Consider the following 15970-nt stretch of genomic DNA (forward strand, 5'->3'; position numbering starts at 1 on the left):
TATCATGACTGAAGACTGGAGGTGCATAACTTTCCAGCACTACCTCAAGCTAACCAAATCTTGTATAATGAAAAGATATTGATGATACAACATTATGAAATTTGTAAGACTCCTAATGGAAAGTTCAGCAATAACTATTTGAGCTCCAATTCACCTTCAGTATTATCAAACTGAAAATTTAAGTAGTACTCTTGTAACCCTTATGAACCACCGAAGAAACAGATTTGTTTTAAAATATCAGTCCTCTCAGTTGGAATAACGAATAAGTCTTATTTCTGAGTTGCAAAATTAAGCCATTTGAAAATCCTATGTGAAAGACCTTAATTTGAACGATGAATGTGTTATATCTGGAGCTAGATATATATTCTAAGACTGTATGAATTTGCTACAGTTTAGAAGTACATTTTCTATATGGCAGTGTTAAGTACAAATAGCATCATACAAAACCAAATCTTATATATGAAAGGTATTCACTCAGATGCAACTCATTAGTACAAACATTGTACATCTTTGACCTTGACTAAAAGACAATCACACTATTCACTTTGATAGTAATAATGTAACAATATCTCTTGACAATAATAGGGTGACAATCTCACCTTAATCTCATCAAACCTTGCATGGCATTGATCTCTTTTCAGAGACAGGTTCTTGGACTAAGTAACTTTGGACAATAATGCATATGTCAATCTAAACATGACAAAATCCTTGTATGAAGTAACAATTGGATAGAATTCCTATGACAGTTTGACAATAATTGTACGCAATAGATATACAGGAGTATGATATAGGGAGATTGATAGCAAGAGAACTGGATGTTGTGAATAGATAAAATGGTAGTGTTAGCAGAAACAGTAGATTTCCAAAAGCCACTGGCAGCAATGGTGTAATTTAGAATGTTGCCCTATGTCATATGGCATGAAATGGAACAACAACACATGGGTGACGGTTACCTTGTTAGTTATATATGGCATCAAACCTAATATAGCACTACCCCATGTATGGTTTCTCAGCATATACAACTCAACATCATTTATGGTTTCTTTTTAGTCCAGCACGATGTGTGATATCATTACTGATGAGCCCCAATTTTGGTACAATTTGGGCTCATTTTGGCCTATTCTACTTGCTCAAACCATTCATTTTTTACTGCTTATGCATGCATTTCTTAGTTTATTCATGTTGTTTGTAGGAAGAAGGGTAGGCACTTTATCTACGTGACTAATGCATTATGATTCCAGGTTTTGGCATTAAAAGGGAGCAAGAGACAACGAAAAAGGAGATAAAGAGACAATGAGGTGGCACTGCTGGTTTTTAGGAGAGGATGTCCACGGTCTTGGGACATTCCTCGTGATTCCCACCAAGAACTCCGAGCTCCAATCCATCTCCCCTCCGAGCTTAAGAAGCAGCCAGCTGTCCTACAGGAACAGTAGTTATAACTGTTCTACAGGAACAGTAGTTATGACTGTCCTACAGGATCAGCAGTTAAACTCGAAGTTGGACAGTCGAGCTCCTAAAATCAAGGATACTTGTTGGATCATCGTTTTTGTATAAGTATAGAGGCCTTAGCCTTGGATAGGTTGTTGAAACTCTCGTATTGCTATTGTAATTTTGGAGCACAGTTTAGTTTTCGTTCCTTTTTGTAAGCCAATTTGGCATGATATCAGATTATGAATAAAGAAGGCAGATTCTGATCTAGTTCTGAGTTTTCTTAAGGAGACTATAGCTCTCAGGTTAGGGCCCAACCTGAGAGCCATAGATCCCCTCTGCTGTAGTGTTGTTTCCATTTCATTTCAGCACTTTGAGCTTTTCATTTGCACATGCAATTCGAATTACAGGTTGTTAAGTTGGTCTTTTTCATGAGTTAGATAGGATTTGCTTATGGTGAGTTTGTTTACAGTTTTTTAGTGTAGCAGAGGATAGATATAGTCCATTGGAGCTCCAACAAAAAGGTTGTTAAGGCTCACTGCCGTCTCATCTGGGATTGGGGTGCAGTCCATGACTAACCACCAAAAACACGCATTTCTTTATTTCATGATTGCTGCAAACACAGTCACGTTATGTTAGATGCTTCCTTGTCATTCACACCTGCACCACACTCCTTTACCACAGCTTCATGCACATTCTCCTTCGCGTTTTGGATTGCTGTTCATTGAATTTACAAGCACAGGTAGTTTAGGTTAATGCATTTTCGGTTTGGTAACAGTCACAAGCATTTGTTTCACTTGCACTGCCCTCTCTCGTCCATTACTTCATTCTCCATCTTGATCACGCATGCAACACATCTCCTCGACCTTTACCCCGCTCTGTTATCTCCCAAAGTCTTCCACTCCTCACGTAACTTCATTTCCTAGCCTTTTGTTGACCTAGCCCTCTATCTTCCAACCTACTCCCTACATTCACTCCCTATCCTACTCCTCCACTTCTACAGCCATCACCAGCCTCATTCCTACCTTACACATCTCCCCCTACCATTCCATCACTCCTCCATCTCATCAAACACTCACGGTAGGTCATCCTGTAGCAGTTTATAGACATCCTGTAGAAACCTCTAAGTATCCTGTAGGATCCCCTGCAGACATCCTGTAGGAGACCACTCACTCGGTTGCTGAGCTTCTGAATGTGAGGAACCTCTGTGGATGGATGCTAAGGATCCCTAGGGACCTCTCCTAGCCTTCCCAACCTGTCCCACGTTCTCCTTCCTTCTCCATTCCATCTGCACAACCAAACCCTAATTAGCACACAATCACAATCATTCCACACACTTAAAGGAAAAATACAAAAACATGTCTTTTATGATGAAAGCAGCTTAGATCCATGCATTTTCACTTATTAGAGGTAACAGCAGCATTGGTAGAAGTTTCCTTCACATTCTTTGCATTATAGAGGTTAGACTAGTTAAATTAGGGTTTCCTAGGTTTACATGCTTTGATTTGCTTTCAGTTCGTTTTTGTCAAGTAGATTAGTCTCCTTTGAGCTAGCTTTCGTCCATCATTGATAAAGCTTCTTCTGTGAGCCTATAGAAGTTGGCTTGAGCCCTAGCGGACTTGTGCCAGCTGACCAAGTGACAGCTGCGACAAGAGCTAGTACTTGTGCATACAGCACCATCGCTTCCAAGTTTGTACGAACTACCGGGTTGATAAAATGAGAGACAGGAAGCCCCAGGAGTTGTAGCATTATTGCTACAATACTGGAGCTCACCATCTTTTTGGCGCCGTTTGCCGGGGAAGCGTCAGAGTATTAGTAATTGTTGCTTTTCTTCTACTTTCGTACTCTTACTTCTGCTCAGTAGTTTATTTCATTTCCATTCTGCAAAAGTAGCTTAGTATTTCCTGCTTTCATAGATTAGCATTTCCTGCTTTCATAGCTTAGTATTTCCTGCTTTCATAGCTTAGTATTTCCTGCTTTCATAGATTAGCATTTCCTGCTTTCATAGACTAGTATTTCTCGCTTTCCTAGATTAGCTTTCTAATTTTGCAATTTCATTTGAGCAAGATAGTTAGTTGTAGATCACTCTGTTTCAGTTTTGCAGGTACCAAAGAAAAAGCAAAAGCAATCAAAAAAAAAAAAAAAAAAAGTCTTTCCCATTTCATGCCTCGTAGGAACCGAGATAGATCAGGCAAATTCCTACCTAACACCCCCACCACATCACTTAGTCACCCTTCACTCTTCGGTGGCGACAGTGATCCAGAGGAAACTATAGGTGAACATCCCGAGACATACCAAAATCCTATAGAAGAAGAAGAGTTAGAGACCACTCCATCTGAAGCCATGGCTGATAATAGGAGAGAAGATGAGAGAATAGAAGGAGCTTTCCCCATCCGAGAGACCAATGGAGATATGAAAATGAAAAACATTAGCCCCTCCGCCTTGCCTCACTTCCATGGACTGACCACTGAGGATCCTGATACCTTCTTGTTTGAGTTTGCTGTCCTTTGTAGAACCTATGACTATACTGAAGATGAGCAAAAGCTGAAGCTTTTCCCTTCCACTCTTAAGGATGCAGCACTACGCTGGTTCGTGGGATTACCTGGGAATAGCATCGCTACTTGGGCTCAGATGTAGCAAGACTTCAATACCAAGTATAGGGATTATTGTAGGTCCAAGGAAACCAAGGGAGAGATCTTTCGAATGACCATGGGGAATGATGAGTCTTTAGAGGATTATGAGGAGAGGTTCCAACTTAGCTATAAACGGGCCAGGTGCATACTTGACCCTGAATCCCTTAAGTTGGTTCTGCTCCGAGGAGTACCTGAAGATCTCTTAGATACCCTTCACATGTTAGCTGGGGGGGACATTTACCAACTGCCTTATGAGGACATCAAAACTGTGTTTAGAAATCATTCTAGGGCAGCTAGGAAACGAGGTAGAGGAAATCTCCTCTCCACTGGTGTCCCTTTCTCCAAACATGAGTTTACAAACCAATTAGAAGATCTTAAGAGTGAGGTGAGACAGACCATTGCCATGCAGCTGGACACATTCAGGATCCAGCAGAAGAAAGAAGAAGCTGAGAGAGCCCTGGCTGTCTTCTGCCCTAGGTGCACAAGAAGACATCCTAAGAACGAATGCCCATTGCATTCGGTTGAAGTGTGTTTTGTTTGTGAGGAGGACCATCCTACCAATCAGTGTCCCACCTTACCTGGGTTTAAAGCCATGTACCAAGGGACTGAAGCCCCCACTGAACCTCTCTACTTCATCAACCAAAGGAGACCACAAGGATCTAGACCCTATCAGCAGGGAATGCAAGGGGCACCACAAGCCTATTACAACCCCAACCACTCGACTCCCATGCCTTCCTGGGGTCCCCCTGCTCATCCTTCTTGGTCCATGCCTCCTCCATGGTCTTATCCACCTCAGTATCCTACTCAACCCACTACTCACTCATATCACTCACATGCCCAGTCACAGCCTCAGTGGAGTGCACCTCAGTCGGGGTGGAGGCCCCAGTACAACACTCCTCCTGCCATTTTGCCTCCACCACCAGTTCAACCTCAGCCTTTACCTCCTGCTCCTCCAAGGCAACCTCAAATGCCTGCTCAAACGAACCCGAACCCCAACAATAGACAGGCTCAGCAGGTATATACTGGGGAGACCTCATGCCCTACCTATGCTGTGGAGATCCAGGAGATCAATCTTAGATCTGGAAAGACTCTTCCAGATCGCCAACCTCCTCCCCCAGAGGATGAGGAAAACCATCAGGAGAGTGAACCAAAGCCTATTCCACCCTTTCCTGAGAGACTAACAGCCACCACACAACCTAACCCAGAAGAAGATGAGCTTTTGGGTGAGCTCAAGCAGTTGTGTGTAAAAATCCCACTTCTCCAAGCCATCAAGGATGTGCCAATATATAACAAGCTGGTTAAGGAGAAGTGTTTCAAACACCCAAGCAGACGGAAGAAAGATGCTTCAACTATCAATGTCATAGGACAACTGTCTGACCTTATGCTAGGACAAGTCATCTGCCCAAAGTACTTAGATCCTGGAAGTCCTGTAGTAGATGTCCACATCAATGGCACCATCATACCCCACACCCTGATTGATCTGGGGGCTGCCATTAATGTAATGACCAGGGATACCATGCTCAAGCTCAATCTTCAAGGTTCCTTGAGGAAGACCTCAACAGTACTGCAATTAGCAGATCGCTCCACTGTGACTCCCGAAGGGATTGTGGAGGATGTCTTGGTCTCTATTGACTCTTGGGAGTATCCTGCAGACTTCCTGGTTCTGCAACCAAAGGCAAAGCTTACGGGATATCCCCTCATTTTGGGAAGGCCTTGGTTAGCCACTGCAGATGCCTATATCAGTTGTCGTGCCGGAAATATGACCATCAAAAATGGTCCTATGTCCAAGCAACTTGTCCTATACCCTCCTGCCCAACCCTCTTTGGAGCATGACTTACCACTCTGGTTGGAAGAAGGAGAAGAAGACGAGGTGTATTCAGCACCTCTGTGTACCATAGAAACCAATAGAAGAAATCCCCCAACCGAGGATGATTTGATCGAGAACTTGATCCAAAACCCACCTACCAGTGCACTACCTTTAGAAAAATTGGTGGAGGATGCCCAAGCTAGCACCTTAGTGGATCTTTGTACAACCAACCCTGTCACTCCCAGAGTTAAGAGTGTGGAGTTCGGCCCTGAGAGAGCATTGAAAATCAGCTCCTCCCTATCTCCTTCTCAGGAAAAGGAGCTGTGCAACCTATTGGCCAGCCACCTAGATGCTTTTGCTTGGAGCTATAAGGAGATGAAAGGAGTCCATCCCTCAGTCTGTACTCATCATATATACATCAAAGAGGACTGTAAACCGGTTAGGCAACCTCAGAGGAGAATGAATCCAGCCCTTAAAGACATTGTCAAGGAAGAATTGCAAAAACTGTTGGATGCCGGATTCATCTACCCCATCTCAGATAGTGAATGGGTGTCCCCTCTAGTGTTGGTTCCCAAGAAGAATGGGAAGTGGAGGATCTGTGTAGATTACCGTGAGCTGAACAAAGCTACCAAAAAAGACCATTTCCCTCTACCTTTCATAGATCAAGTGTTGGATGGACTGGCAGGAAAGAAGTTCTTCTCTTTCCTGGATGGGTTTAGCGGGTACAATCAAATCCAAATCAGCCCGGAAGACCAAGATAAGACCACCTTCACTTGTCCTTGGGGTACCTTTGCCTACCGAGTCCTTCCCTTTGGGCTATGCAATGCTCCTGCTACTTTTCAGAGAGCTGTCTTGAGCATCTTCTCGGAGTTGGTCCATGATGCAGTGGAAATATACATGGATGACTTTACTCCTTATGGGGCCAACTTCCAGGAAGCATTGTCCAACCTGGGGAAAGTCCTAACCAAATGCACCGAGATGAACTTGTCCCTCAGCCCTGAAAAATGTGAATTCCTAATGACTGAAGGGACCGTGCTAGGCCATACCATTTCTTCCCAAGGATTGCAGGTGGATCCTAACAAAATTGCTCTCATCAAGAGGGTTCCACCTCCTCAAAAAGTAAGGGATGTCCGGAGTTTCTTGGGATTAGCAGGATACTACAGGAGATTCATTAAGGACTTCAGCAAGTTAGCCTCACCATTGTTTGGTCTGTTGGCAAAAGATGTGGAGTTTAAGTGGACTAACGATTGTCAGAGGAGTTTGAATGAGTTAAAGGACAAGTTGGTGTCAGCACCAATCTTGAGAGGTCCAAACTGGGCCCTACCTTTCCACATCCACACTGATGCCTCGAACAAAGCCATAGGTGCAGCCTTAGGACAAGTTGAGCAAAAACTTCCATATGCCATTTACTTCGTTAGCAAAAACTTGTCCAAAGCAGAGCTGAATTACACTGTAACCGAGAAGGAATTCTTAGCTGTGGTCCATGCACTGAACAAGTTCCGACATTATATTACTGGTTACTAGACTTTTGTACATACTGACCATGCTGCTATTAGATATTTGATGAATAAACCCGATGTGAATGCTCGTATTATTAGATGGTTACTTTTATTGCAGCAGTTTGATCTAACCATTGTTGATAAACCAGGTAGAGAGAATGTTGTTGCTGACTTTTTATCTAGATTGGATTTGTCTGCAGGTGAAGATGGGACGGTGGATGACCAGATGCCTGATGAGCATCTGTTTGCTATCTCAGTACTCTCTCCATGGTTTGCTGATATAGCAAACTACCTTGTTTCAGCTCAGTTCCCTCTGCACCTCTCTTCAAAAGAGAAGAGCAAAATCATCAGAAAGAGTGCCTCATTTACTTGGATCGGGGGCAACCTGTTCAAGCTTGGCCCCGATCAGATATTAAGGCGTTGTGTAAGGGAAGAGGAAGTCTTTGACATCCTCCTCACCTGTCATGATGGGCCTTGTGGAGGACATTTTGCAGCAAAGAGAACTGCCTTCAAGATCCTGCAGGCAGGCTACTATTGGCCCACACTTCATCAAGATGTCAGAAGATATGTCAGCCAGTGTGACCAATGCCAAAGAATGGGGAAACCGACCCAAAGGGATGAGATGCCTCTCCAACCTCAAGTGACTCTTGAGCCATTTGAGAAGTGGGGCATGGACTTTGTGGGTCCAATCAATCCCTCTTCGAGGCAGAGATCCTACATCATTGTGTGTACTGACTACTTGACAAAGTGGGCAGAGACTAAAGCAATCAAAGCAGCAACAGAAGAGAAGGTGGTCGAGTTCTTAAGAGAGAACATCTTCTACAAGTTTGGCTACCCAAGAGAGCTGGTGACCGATCAGGGGAGCCAGTTCACATCCAACTTGATTGAAGATCTTCTAGCTCATCACAAGATCAAGCACAGGACTTCCACCCCCTATCATCCTCAAGCAAATGGGCAGGTGGAAGTCACCAATAGAGCATTAGAAGGGATCTTGACTAAAGTGGTGAGCAGCAGCAGAAAGGACTGGGCAGATCGCCTGGTTGAAGCCACATGGGCTTACAACACCACTTGGAAGACCACCACCGGCTTCACACCTTATGAGCTGGTCTATGGGAAGAAAGCTTTGCTGTCCATTGAGTTTGAGTATAACACTTTGAGGATGGCAGCTCAGCTGGACCTAGATCTCAGCCATGCACAGCAAGAAAGGTTATTGCAGCTGAATGGACTGGATGAGCACCGCATGCAGGCCCTCCTTCACTCAGAAGTGGTTCAACTTCAGAGAAAGGTGTGGCATGATCAACATCTCCATGACAAGCAGTTCCAGCCGGGAGATTGGGCTTTGTTGTATGACTCCAGATTCAAAGATTTCAAGGGGAAGTTGAGAAGCAGATGGCTAGGACCATATGTAGTGGAACAGTGCCATGACAATGGATCTGTCCTCATTTGAACCATTGATGAGGAAGCCATTCCCATGCTTGTCAATGGGCACCGATTGAAGATCTACAGAAGACCTCTCTCAAGACAAGAGTTTATCAGCACTATGGAGAAATCTGTTTTGGTCATAGAGAAGGGTTCTGCCTCCACTTTGGGCATACCCTGAAGAGAAAAAAAAGAAAAAAAAAAAAGAGAGAAAAAAAGAGAGAAAAAATAAAGATCCTTGGGTGAAAACCTCTCTGAGGCGCCCAAGGCAGGCAGTAGGGGTGAAAACCTCATTGAGGCGCTCCTATTGTCTTTCAAAAAAAAAAAGAAGAAGAAAAAAAAAAAAAAAGATCCTTGAGTGAAAACCTCTTTGAGGCGCTCAGGGCAGGTAGCAAGGGTGAAAACCTCTTTGGGGCGCCCCTGCTATCTTTTCAAAAAAAAAAAGAGAGAAAAAAAACAATAAGCACAATAAAAGTTTTGCATGCAGATGTTCTATGGAGGAGAAGAAGCCTCTCCACTCAAAGCCAGGGGCCTTCATCATGCTATCAAAGGATGTCATCAACACCTCCTCCAAGAATAACAATGCTTTTCAAGGTATGTGCAATTTTTATCATGATTTGGATCTTCTACAGGAAGATACAGTTTTCTACAGGAACAGACAGTCTTCCTACATGAAGACGCGGATCTTCTACAGGAAAGTGCAAAATTTCTACAGGAAGCTTTGTGTTCTACAGGAAACTTCCTGTAGAAGGTTGCGACGGCCGAAATGTGTTTCAAGTGAAGATCTAGCGACTGAGGAGTGGATTGAATGCATGCATGCCACTGATGGCACCCCTGAACATTGCTATTATCTTGCTCCACCATCCTCGTCGCCATGCAACCAAGATCCCTGCAGCAGCACAACAAAGCAATGAGTTCTCGTGAAAAAACATCTGTCAAAGAAAAACCAAGCACCGAGAGCCATACCACATCCACGTTATGCATCAGAAGCGCTGGGATCGTGATCGAGAAGCCAGAACCTCCAGCATGCAGCATGTACCCAAGGAGAAAGGACTATGACAAGACCCCTCGCGGGGATCCTGTAACAGTTCAACCTGCTCGAGTGAATACCGTCCACAGCACCGCCATCCGAGATAAAACACGGGCGCATGAACGCGAAACCATCCACTCCAGCGTCAGCAACCGGTAGCCATGTGCCTCCGGGTCTGTGTAAGCCGCGTGCAGCAGGTAAATCCATCGTCCACAAACTGGAAATCATGTGCAGCCGCGCGCAGGTAAGTGTTCTAATCCTTCTCTCCATCAAATCGCATGGATATTACTTTGATTTGTTTTGCATGGCATAAAGGTGAATGGTTGAGCGGCCGTAAGGCCAGTTGACTGGCCACATCGGCTAGTGAAAGGATAGTCAGATGATGAGGTGGCAGCCACGACAAAAGACACACGTAGCACGCACGTGAAGATTAGTCCCGTTAACAGTGAAACGAGTTTAATCGAAAAGGGCGGCGGCAGATCTGTGGAATGAATGAATGCAGCAGCAAGTGAATGTGCAGGCGGATGATGGGTGACGTCACCCAACGGTCCGGCGGGGACAGCTCACCCTCCGCGCCACGAGCTGCGCCGATTCAAAATCTAATCGGCTAGATTGTGCACGTATATCCATCCACCTCCACTTCAAAACTTGAGTAACTCTTCTGAATACCTCTGCATGTTGATACGCCAAGCTTTCGGCGACTGAACACCAGTGAAGCGCACCTCAACCGCAGTCCAACTACCGTTCTCCCCGAAGCCTGCGCACTGCTCCTACAGGAACGTTTCTACAGGAACGCAGTCCTACAGGAAGCAGTTTCTACAGGAACGCAACTCTACAGGAAGGTGAAGTCTTCACGTAAGAAAAGGTGGCAGAAAAGAGGTAACCCTGAAACTCCTTCCGCAATTGGCTTTCAAAGGTGGCAAGGTCATTATTCACAGTCTGGTCATAAAAAAATATTGGATTGCCGTGCCTATACTATCGCTTCTACAGGATAGCAGTATAATTAGACTGTGGTCTGTGAATTCATTGCATGCTCTGTCTATAAGACCGAATTTCCTTTGTATCTACCGCCTTTGGTCAAAACCACTGTGTTCATCATGCCTGGTGGGTTTATCAAGCGAGAGCCCACTGATTCAAATACACTAAGAAGAAATCCGGCAGTGGTTGAGCTCTTCACTAGAGCACAATGGATGTCTTTTTGTGACAAGTTGCAGGGGTACGATGAGGAAGTGGCCGAGGAATTCTTGCAGGCCCTGAGGCCAAAATCCAAGGTGCTGGCCACAGTCAATTTCAGAGGCCTAAGCCTCAAGATAACCCTGCAGTCCATCAGTAGAATCACTGAGCTTCCTATGGGTCTCCCGTGGGATAAAGAAGAACGAAAACAGAGCCAGTAAGCGAAGAAGGAATTCTTTCCACCTGAGGAAGAATTCTCTGAAGATAAGAATGGAGTACGAAGGAATAGTTTGACACCACCTTGGAACGAGGTCAGCTTGCAGATTATGAAATATATTACATGTGAGGGGCGCTATAGCATCGTCTACGGGTACCATTTCCAATTGCTGAACGAGTTAAGGCACCGAAGTGAGCTTCCTGTAGAAAAGAAATTAAGCATTCCTTATTTCCTGTTGCAATCTTTAATGGAATGTGCTACGAAGCTGAAGGGTGGCGTCCCAAATCAGGTGGCACACCATGGGCTGATCAAGTTGCTTGTAGAGGATGCACTGCACTCCTATAAAGTTCCCCTCTCCTGGGAGTCATTTAGAAATCTAACACGAGATGGGGACATCAAAATGCTGGTCGAAGATAGTGGCTCCTCCAGCAGTGAAGACAAAGAGGCAGTGGCCAAAGAAAAGAGGGAACCAGGTCAGAAGACCCCTGCCACGATGCAGAGGAAGGAACAAAAGAGGAAGCAAGAAGAAAAGGAAGACGAAGAGGAGGGTGACACACCTGTTTTGACAGCAAGAAAACAGAGGATGAAGAGCAGAGTGGACAAAGCGGAGGTGGTCCCTGTCAGCCCAAGCACCTCGTCAGCTCCTGCAGTCAAAGCCAAAAGCAAAATCCATGCAGCCAAGCAAGAAAAGGTGGTGACATTTGCATCTACAGGGAAACAAACGCAGGCTTCTACAGGAAGCCCAGAACAACACCTACAGGAAAGCAGACGAAGGCTTCTACAGGAGGCTCAAAAACAGAGAAGGGATCTTCTACAAGAGACCCACAGAGCGTAAAGAAAGAGTCTTCTACAGGAGGGCCGAAAGTGGACAAAGTAGGGTCTTCTACAGGAAGCCCGAAAATCACTAAGGAACAGACTTCTACAGGAAGTCTGGAAACAAAGACAAAGGCTTCTACAGGAAGCCCAAAAATTCAAGAAAAGGCTTCTACAGGAAGCCCAAAACTGCTAAAGGAAAAAGCTTCTACAGGAAGCCCGAAAGAAAAAGGAAAAGCTCCTACAGGAAGCCCAGACGTGCTAAAAGAAAAGGCTCCTACAGGAAGCCCAAGAGCTAAGGAAGATGCTCCTACAGGGAGCCCAAAACCGGTCAAGGAAGGGTCTTCTGCAGGAAGCCCGAAACCAAAGGAGGAGGGACCCTCTACAAGGAGCTCTAAGAGAGCAAAGCACAAGAAAGAGAAGGCTAGCATCCTCGAAAAGGAGGTGGCAACGGTACTAGCTGCCCTCAACACACCAGCAAAACCCAAAGAAAAGAGAGAGAGGGAGATCCCTCTACCTTCCGAAGCAAGGAGGAGTCAGAGAATGAAAATAGACAAGTCGCAGCCTCCACCCAGCAGCCAACCCACTTCAGGAGACATCCCTACTTCACCCAGTACAAGAACTCCCTCTAAAACACAGGCCACCCCTGAGAAGGGAAGCCCAAAAGTCACTTCCTGGACGCGAAAAATAGGCCAGTCGCCTTCTGAAGCCCGGCTCAAGGAAATGAAAAAGGGGGAAGAAGCACCACCCTCGTCTCCACCTGAGGCAGAGAAAACAGAGGCCCCAAAAGTAGAGAAGAAGGAGCAGGTTCTGGGCCCCAGCTCTCGGCCAAAAACAAGGAGCCGGGGCAAAATTGCTCAAGGATGAGCAAATGGTTCAGCTGGGGGGTGATGATGAGCCCCAATTTTGGTACAATTTGGGCTCATTTTGGCCTATTCTACTTGCTCAAACCATTCATTTTTTACTGCTTATGCATGCATTTCTTAGTTTATTCATGTTGTTTGTAGGAAGAAGGGTAGGCACTTTATCTACGTGACTAATGCATTATGATTCCAGGTTTTGGCATTAAAAGGGAGCAAGAGACAACGAAAAAGGAGATAAAGAGACAATGAGGTGGCACTGCTGGTTTTTAGGAGAGGATGTCCACGGTCTTGGGACATTCCTCGTGATTCCCACCAAGAACTCCGAGCTCCAATCCATCTCCCCTTCGAGCTTAAGAAGCAGCCAGCTGTCCTACAGGAACAGCAGTTATAACTGTTCTACAGGAACAGTAGTTATGACTGTCCTACAGGATCAGCAGTTAAACTCGAAGTTGGACAGCCGAGCTCCTAAAATCAAGGATACTTGTTGGATCATCGTTTTTGTATAAGTATAGAGGCCTTAGCCTTGGATAGGTTGTTGAAACTCTCGTATTGCTATTGTAATTTTGGAGCACAGTTCAGTTTTCGTTCCTTTTTGTAAGCCAATTTGGCATGATATCAGATTATGAATAAAGAAGGCAGATTCTGATCTAGTTCTGAGTTTTCTTAAGGAGACTATAGCTCTCAGGTTAGGGCCCAACCTGAGAGCCATAGATCCCCTCTGCTGTAGTGTTGTTTCCATTTCATTTCAGCACTTTGAGCTTTTCATTTGCACATGCAATTCGAATTACAGGTTGTTAAGTTGGTCTTTTTCATGAGTTAGATAGGATTTGCTTATGGTGAGTTTGTTTACAGTTGTTTAGTGTAGCAGAGGATAGATATAGTCCATTGGAGCTCCAACAAAAAGGTTGTTAAGGCTCACTGCCGTCTCATCTGGGATTGGGGTGCAGTCCATGACTAACCACCAAAAACACGCATTTCTTTATTTCATGATTGCTGCAAACACAGTCACGTTATGTTAGATGCTTCCTTGTCATTCACACCTGCACCACACTCCTTTACCACAGCTTCATGCACATTCTCCTTCGCGTTTTGGATTGCTGTTCATTGAATTTACAAGCACAGGTAGTTTAGGTTAATGCATTTTCGGTTTGGTAACAGTCACAAGCATTTGTTTCACTTGCACTGCCCTCTCTCGTCCATTACTTCATTCTCCATCTTGATCACGCATGCAACACATCTCCTCGACCTTTACCCCGCTCTGTTATCTCCCAAAGTCTTCCACTCCTCACGTAACTTCATTTCCTAGCCTTTTGTTGACCTAGCCCTCTATCTTCCAACCTACTCCCTACATTCACTCCCTATCCTACTCCTCCACTTCTACAGCCATCACCAGCCTCATTCCTACCTTACACATCTCCCCCTACCATTCCATCACTCCTCCATCTCATCAAACACTCACGGTAGGTCATCCTGTAGCAGTTTATAGACATCCTGTAGAAACCTCTAAGTATCCTGTAGGATCCCCTGCAGACATCCTGTAGGAGACCACTCACTTGGTTGCTGAGCTTCTGAATGTGAGGAACCTCTGTGGATGGATGCTAAGGATCCCTAGGGACCTCTCCTAGCCTTCCCAACCTGTCCCACATTCTCCTTCCTTCTCCATTCCATCTGCACAACCAAACCCTAATTAGCACACAATCACAATCATTCCACACACTTAAAGGAAAAATACAAAAACATGTCTTTTATGATGCAAGCAGCTTAGATCCATGCATTTTCACTTATTAGAGGTAACAGCAGCATTGGTAGAAGTTTCCTTCACATTCTTTGCATTATAGAGGTTAGACTAGTTAAATTAGGGTTTCCTAGGTTTACATGCTTTGATTTGCTTTCAGTTCGTTTTTGTCAAGTAGATTAGTCTCCTTTGAGCTAGCTTTTGTCCATCATTGATAAAGCTTCTTCTGTGAGCCTATAGAAGTTGGCTTGAGCCCTAGCGGACTTGTGCCAGCTGACCAAGTGACAGCTGCGACAAGAGCTAGTACTTGTGCATACAGCACCGTCGCTTCCAAGTTTGTACGAACTACCGGGTTGATAAAATGAGAGACAGGAAGCCCCAGGAGTTGTAGCATTATTGCTACAATACTGGAGCTCACCAATTACAATATAGTAGAAGTATGTTGTAGCCTCAATAAATCAATGACAACATTATAGCTTCGTTCAAAAACAAAGTTGTAAACAAGATAGATGTAATATTTGGATAGATTATCTATTATGAAGAAGCTACAGAGATCTACTAGTAAAATAAATTGCAGGGGTGCATCACGCTTGAAGCTTTCATGCTTGAAAAACTCCAGGGAGAAGAAGTACATGACAATTTAGATTAGTTCTTTGTAACACCCCTTATCAGCATGAAAGTAGAGGTTCCTTGAAGAAAGTGCATGACAAATTCTATGTCTTGACATGCAGAAGTCCCTGATTTTAACATCTTGGTTGCATTGAGCTAAGATCTTATGAAGATTGGTTTTATAGATATGGATGCTTGAATGAGAAAGTCTCCTCCTCTTCATGGATTGGGTACTTTGATGGCGAGCCCTCTAATAAGTGAGGAGTCTTGGGAATAGACACTCATTTACAATAAACAAGCTCCAGGAATCCATTTCCAAAATGGGAAATAATGCTCTAGAAGGTGTAGGGAGACTTCTACCTCTTTGATTTGAGGGCTACACAATAATCATGGTTTAGAAACACAACCATACCTCCTCCCTGTATTCCATACAATGATAATTTTATCACTAGAATTCATCAGGCAAAAAATGGAGTACGATTAGGTCCATTTTGTCAAAAATAAGAGCTTAATAACATTCAAGGTACCACAGGAGGTGGGTCCTTTCATAGTGAAGACAAGGACTGCTTCATTTTATGTAGATAGCATGTTGAGTTCATTAGACCTTTAGAATGGAATTAGCTTGAGGTATGATCCTCATCGGATGATAAGAAGGATGATAAATATCGGCATACAAGCATTAGGCAAATGAAGTTTTGGAAGAAGCAGTGAAATTGGATTCCTGGGAACAAGTACAACATGATT

This window comes from Pinus tabuliformis, chromosome 5_2 (assembly GCF_031772625.1).
Source record: "Pinus tabuliformis cultivar Carrire ecotype Pingquan chromosome 5_2, CPIR1, whole genome shotgun sequence".
Lineage (NCBI taxonomy): Eukaryota > Viridiplantae > Streptophyta > Pinopsida > Pinales > Pinaceae > Pinus > Pinus tabuliformis.